The 7,177-nt window shown below is 43.8% G+C and overlaps 1 protein-coding gene across 1 annotated transcript in view; it reads right to left on the reverse strand.

The window, feature by feature from the left end:
- SCG2 (secretogranin II) overlaps nt 1-7,177 on the reverse strand; it is a 30,432-nt gene that overhangs the window by 22,669 nt on the left and 586 nt on the right. The gene's annotated exons all lie outside the window — the stretch shown is intronic.

Genomic DNA, 7,177 nt, shown 5'->3' on the forward strand with positions numbered 1-7,177 from the left:
ACAATGTTTTCATCAACATCAAAGATCAATTATATTTTTAATTAAAATGACTGGTTTCAGACTGAAATGGCCTTTATAATGTCTCTGTTGCACTGGAAAGGGATGAGAGGTGAGGAACTTCCCTAACTGCTACTGATACCAAACTCTGCTTCTGCAAGAGTAATGTCAATGCATGGGCTCAGCCTTTAAATTTAGCTGAAATTTTAGAAGTACCTGAGTTCATATGAAGAAATAGCAGCAGTGGCAATGCCCACCATCAGTCCCAAAATAGTTTTAATCACTTCTTACTCCACCTTTACTGTAATTAGATGAGCCTTCCTTTGCAATAATTACAGTCATACCATGGACAGATGGCTTTTGATTTAGTGATCTCCTTCAGTAACTAATGGTAAGATTAAGACAGTCCTTCATTAAACGTTAATGATTAATACATCAATACATCTAATAGCTAAAGATATTAGAGTGGTTTCTTCATATTCAATTATTGTCCAGAATGATGGCTCAGGAGGGCTTCCATAGGGATATGGGGAGCTCTGGGAAAGGGTTAATCACCCTTCACGAGTCGCTAAGCAACACTGTTCTGCTCCTATGGCATGTTCTGCCAGCCAGAGCCTTGCAGTGATGCAGCCTCTCCGCATCTCATCCAGAGAGTTGGCTGAAAACTTGCCTGCCCAAATAGCAAACCCCTGGGCTGCTCACAGACTTAAAATTAGCTTCTGGTAGCTATTAGTTTTCAGATTGATTTATAGCATTTAATTTTCTGTTCCAAAACATACTGGTTTTTCATATGAGTTAAATGATGGGAAAGAGGTCTAACTAAAATGCAGCTGTAGAACTAAGAACAAAGAAGCACTAATATTCCTCAATATTCATATCTCACTAATAAGCCACTTCAAGAGACATGAAGTAAATATAACAAATAAAAGCAAACTTGAAAGACTGCAGAAATTCAGAAGCCAGATTCAGGTTTCAGGAACAGTCTCTTCTCCCTCCCAGAGGGAAAAGAGAGGTACAAGGAGGGTACAAACAGCTTCAAGCAGCTGCTCTGGAGGTGCAACCCAAACCACACCAAGACTGCATCAATCATCAGGAATTACTGAGGGCTGGTAACTCATAAATCAGTCTTATTTTTTTGTGTTCATCTGGCAATACACAGCTCATAAAGACCTTAAACAGAGGGAAGGATGCCTCCTATAATGAGCAAGACCAAAAAACCAGGGACCTGGGAAATACATTTCCAGCCTTTGAAAGTCAGTTTTCAGGGACTCACTTCTGCACAGACTTGAGGAGCATTTAAATCCACACATGAACATCAAGACTGTTTCAGGCACAGCACATGTAAATCCTTGCTCAGCCCCAGTCACTATCAGCCAACCTCTGTGAAACAACACAAAATCTCAGTGCTGCCAGCATTCACTAGCAAAAACTACTAATCAGATTTCATGGAACCAGGTTTTGCTTTGCTTCCTGCTAATTTCCTCACTGCCTTATATAATACAGTGAGACCTGCTTACAGTGATATTGTGCTCTGTGTTTGGCACAGGGGCTGTACCTCACTGGGGCAGGACGGTCCCAGCCCAGCTCCAGGCTGCTGCCACGGGATCTGTGCAGGAGTCAGACACAACCCCAGGGCTGGGAAGGCAGCCAGCAGCTCTGCAGGTGCTCTGACCCTCCTTTGGTCACTTCACTGATCACTGGGTGTCAGCAAAGTAAAAAACCCCAGAGCTGCTCTGGACTAACAGCTGGGTTGATGGATGAAAGTGTCTGGAGAGGGTCAACAACTCTCGTGAGCAGGAACTTTTACTTGGGAGCAGAAAGGATGTCTCTGTAAAGTAGGTCTCCGAATAGTGCTGAATTAACTTTGCCTTCTGGAAGGATGCTCCAAGCAGGCTGGGAGGTCTCCTTTGGAAATACTGAAACTAAAGGCAAGGGCTGTGTGCAGGAATGTTACATTATATTGCCTTGCTACATAATTAGTGCCTTAGGCAGCCAAAATCAAAAGAAAAAGAATGAAAACCTGTGGATTTGGGGAGCTGGGTAGCCCAACTTCACTGAGAAATAAATGATGCATCTAGCCTTATTTCAGTCTCAATGCTGATGCTGGTATTTGTTCCCTACATTTTGTAAAGACATTTAAACAAGTGAGCATTTTTTATAAGAATGTTGGAGTATAGTGTGTTAAGTTAGTTTTCATCTAAATTTCTTAAAACAGGATGACTTCAATATTGATGAAGAACAAAAAACTTCTTTGTGAAGAAAGACAAAAAATCCTTTAAACATACACAAGTGCTTGTTTCAGAAAACTCTCTATTTTGTAATGAATTGATTTGCTTGTAAAATACCTTGATCTCTTGCCATGTGTGGATGGATTATGTGAGGAGAGGCTGAGCAGGCTCACACCTAAGACCATATCAGCTTCTGGACTTGCAGCTGGACCAGGGAGACCTGTGGGATGCAGTCACCATGGCAAACCTGACTGGAAAGACAAAGTGTGGGGAGCTGGCAGCATTTCTGGAAGCAGAACCAGCAGATGAAAAAAGCGCTCAAAGAGCCAGAAGGAAACCCAAGGAGAGGAAAGCTGAGGGTCTCCCAGAGAGGTAGGCTGGAGGTGTTCCTGATGGTTATTCCCCTCCTGCTCAGACACAGGAGCTCAAAGGCACACAAATATGGCTGGGCACTCAGTCAAGGTTCTTCCTTCACTGCACACTTGAGCTTGGTGTTTGACTTGCAAGGATGATGATATTTAAAATCCTCATTGGAGTTTGTTACTGCTCTGGAAACTTGCCCAAGCTGTGAAAGAGAAATTGAGCTCTAGCTCAGATGTGAACCCCTTTGAAGTCCTTGTGGCTGTGTTTCAGTCCTTGCTCAGCTATCACCTACCAGGCAAAGGAAACCTGAACATTTTTAAGCCAGCCTTTCAACCACACTTGCTAATCTCTGTAGTTCATGGTGTTTCAGAAGGGACAACAAGCTGCCCTGTCTCTGAGTGAACTCCCTCCAGTTCACTGAAGCTAGGTAGACTCCAAGTGCCCAGGAATGCAGTCAGAGCCTTTCAGGTACTCCAGCAGCAGGGATGGACAGTGACTCAGTGCACAGAAGTGGAAATGAGTCATGAAGCAGCATTTCCCCTTACTGAGCCAGGGCCTCTGAACACCAACCAGATTACATTAGATTTCTGCTGCTTTTTCTGAAAAAGCTAATAAAGAGATAAAGCTGGAGGGGAAAGATCTGAATGCCCCTCTTGGAAAGGCAGAGCTCCTCATGCCACCACGGCCACCCCCTCACACAGAGTAAAACACCCTGCAGCAGAAACCTTCACTGCTTTTTCAGCCATATGAAAATAAAGCTGGAATGGGCCTCTGAAGGCTCCCTCCTGCACAGCAGTATTAGAAACAATTAATTAATATTATCTAAATTACTTCTATAGGACCAGGAAATGCATATGGACACCCTGAAAAAACAGGAAATCTCAAGTAGTACTCGAATGCATGAAATAAGACATGCACTCCCCTTACCCTCCCCAGGCATGGTGCAATACAATCAGACAAGAATCTGGGGCACAATTATTCCCTATATTTTGAAAAAAAACAAGGAAAACTGACAGCAGCATGCATTTATTAGGGAATAGTAAGGTAGTCTTTCTGTGTGCCACTAATTCACCTGTACCCTTTCCAGCCTCATAACCCACACTTCCCCATCAATCTCCTGTTTCAGTATCCAGATCAGACCTGGTTTAGCTCACATTTCCACAGAACTCAACAAACCCTCACTCCACTGGGGCAGATGGCTCAGAATATATCAAACTCTTCTCATGCAGTTGCTCCCAGGCATCTTTCACTGAAAACCTTCCCCAGGGGGGACTGGGCTAACCTGTCACCTCTTATTTTAATTTATTTTAAAGGATGAGTATTGAAGATAAAGAAAACTAGTTACTTATAAGTGCTGACTGATTTTTTGAGAAAAAATTAATAATTTCTTCAGCAGCTCTAAATTCTCATAACCCTACAATTCATTGCTATACTTATAGCTCCACATATAGCTACATTTGATATTTATGTCTAGTCAGGCTCCATTTAGCCAGGGAAATGCCACTACATGGAAGGAAGCCATCTGTTCCAAAACAATCAGGTTGACCTTGTTTTCCAGCAGGCTGGATCTAAAAGAAGGGCATGTCTTTGTCTCTCTGAGGACACAAGGTGCCACGCTCTCAAAACTCAGAGCAGCTTCACAGGGACACTCAGAATCCTGCCACAAAGTCCAGAAGGATGTGACAAGCAAGACCAGGCTGCCAGGGCAGGGGGTGCAACAGGTATTTGCATCTTCATGGGCATGGACTGAAGGCAGAAGGGATCCTGAGCATCCTGCTGGTGTCTCCTGGGAAGCAGAGGCAACACCAGCAGAGTGCACTGCACCAGAGTCTGAGCTACTCATCTGCCTTTGGAACCTGGGAGAACAGCTCCTGGCTGATGCACTGGAGCCATCTGATGTGCTGGCTTCCATGGGACAGAGCTCTCTGGAAATCCCACAGTGCCTGATAAAGGATGGAAGATGAAAGAGAAACTCGTTTCTGACCTTAGAAGCAAAGAAACGCATCCCCTCAGGCATGACAGAATAGGCACCTCTGTAAAGTTCTACACTTTTAAAATTTAACTTCTGAAGCTCTTCTTTTTATTATAAAAGAAACAAAGAACAGAACTATCAGAAGCCCATCTCTGAGTGCTCTGTCAATAATTAATGATGACACACCTAATGAAACCAGCTCTGGCATTACAAGAACTCCCTGATGCTTTGCTGTGTGAGTAAGGCATTGACTGCAGCCCTGGGGCAGAGCCTTGCCCAGCTCTCCCAAGCACAAACTGAGGGGCCAGAAGTGAGTGAAGAATCTGATGATTTGACCAGCAAACTGTGGTGCCTTTTCGTGCTCAACACTGGGATCACTAATGAGCACCAAGGCAGGCAGCAGCCAGGATGTGCTCAGATGAGAGGGTCTGAGGGAGGGAACACCCACCCTGCAATGCCACAGGGCTCAGGCTTGGACACTGATTTGTGCCAAAACCTGCTGGACAATCTCTGGGTACTGTTGACTTGGGCTGGAGAAAGATTCCTGAACCCATCCTTTAATCCCAGTTTGTTTTGATCCTTTGTGTTAATCTTTCTCCAATTATTATTTTTCCAGACAAACTCACATTTTTGCTGAGTACAGAGAGCAAGAGATTAAATGGCTGGCTGAATCAGTCATTAAAAAAAAGCCCCAAAAGCCTATACTTGCTTTGCAATTAAGAGAAAAAAAATGTGTCTGGAGAATTGGGAAAAATTTCAAACTTGTTTTTAAACCTTTCCAGCCCTTCCCACAGAGAGTGCTTCCAGTAATAGAAATGTCAGAGCAAAGGCCATCAGCTGTCCTCATCCACAAGGCAGGGACTCCAGGGAGGGAGCTCAGAGGCTCCCAGGTGCTCAGGATTACGTGCAGACCCAGGCTTTGGTGTCCCAGAGAATTTCTTGTTGCTGCTGGTTTCTCAGTGTTGTAATACACCTCACATGGCCATTTTCTCTGGGTGGCTTTTAACAACCTCTTCAGAATTTTTTGCTTTCTTGCATCTACATCTTTCCAGAAATCCTTCTCTATTTTTAATATGATATTTGACTACACAACACATCTGATTTCCCAGGGAACAATAGCTCTTCAGGAGGACACTTTTTAATGAGCAACTAAAAAAAAACATCTTCTGTAGAACCAACATTTGAGACAAAAAATATTGATTCCAGAAACGGTGTTTGGTTTAGATTTTAACTGGTTTCCTAATTTTCTTTTATTTCCACACTTCCTAAGTTCCTATTTGATTTCCCCTATTTTCAATATTCCTCAATTTTTGCTGGCAGCTCTGGTGTGAGACCTTCATTATTACAGCATGTCATACAATGTATGCTCCATCTGCAAGCAACACTATTTGCTTTGCTGACACCTCTTCCCCTTCTGTATAAATAACCACCCTGAGCTCTGATATCCAAACTGGGCTCTATCCCACAAGATGGAGTGGGATATCTGTCTAGGCTCAGTGCGTTGTGAGGCTGAAGAATCCAAATCTCACAATAACAGGAGTTATTAGTAAAGCCAGGTATACTTATAATATCATTTACTTATTAGAAACACATCTTTCAATATGTAAGTCTCTCCAGGGCCTGAAATTAATAGGAATTTGAACATAGGAATCTCAAAGGCTCAGAAGGCAAACATGAAAAGTTCCAGAAGAGATGTGCCAGGACCAAAGTTACAAATCACCCATTCTCAGACACCCTTTTCCTCAGGCTTTGATTCTGTGGGGCACACAGTCACTTGGTTCATGGTCTCCAATTGCTTGTGACAGGGTACGTGCAGAACCTCTCACTGCTGACATCTGTAAATTGAGCTCTACCCCTGCCAAAATCAATGCAAACCTCATTTCCTTCTGATCCCCCCTTCCAGGGGGGGTTTGACAATGCTCCCCACTCACTAGAGCGTGGCAATGACCTGGAAAGGTACAATCCTCATAACTAGAACTGCTCTCCCACCCTTCTGCTCTGGTTTCCCCACCCAAGGCAGTCAGCCTGTTGCTGGCATCCCATCCCAGATTTTACCATTCCAGTAAACCCCCCTGCTCCCCTCCATAAGATTTCATGTATCATCTCTGCTGGCCCTTTGCTGTTACCCCTAAATATCTAAACAGGAGGCCTGGCCCTGGTCAAGGAGCAAGGCCAGCTCTTCTGAAAGGGTCCAGACTGGCCATTGTATCTGCAGACTGAGAAGCGGGCTCTGGAAATCATCTCATTGCAGAAATGGCAAATCATCAGCTATTGCAGCTCCAGGACAACTCTCCTCCACGGGGATGGTATCTGCTTTCATCTGCCAGGATTTTTTTATCTATCAAGAATAACTCAGCCCATTGAATGAGCACATTTTAGGAAGCTGTAGAAGTTGGGGCTAATGTGGGTATGGAGGAGCTGATAGGATCAGTTAAACTTTGCACGGATCAATTCAAGAAAGCAAACCCACAGTAAATTGGCCACAGTGCTGAAAGATGAAAAACATAGCCAGTTTTCAACAAACCATTTCAAAGTTTCTCTTTCAAGAGCTATAGTTAATTAGGTTCTGCCTACATATCCCTGGGCTTTCACAGGTCCATGAAAACAATGCCCCAAA

The sequence above is a fragment of the Geospiza fortis genome, unplaced genomic scaffold, assembly GCF_000277835.1.
Source record: "Geospiza fortis unplaced genomic scaffold, GeoFor_1.0 scaffold318, whole genome shotgun sequence".
NCBI lineage: Eukaryota > Metazoa > Chordata > Aves > Passeriformes > Thraupidae > Geospiza > Geospiza fortis.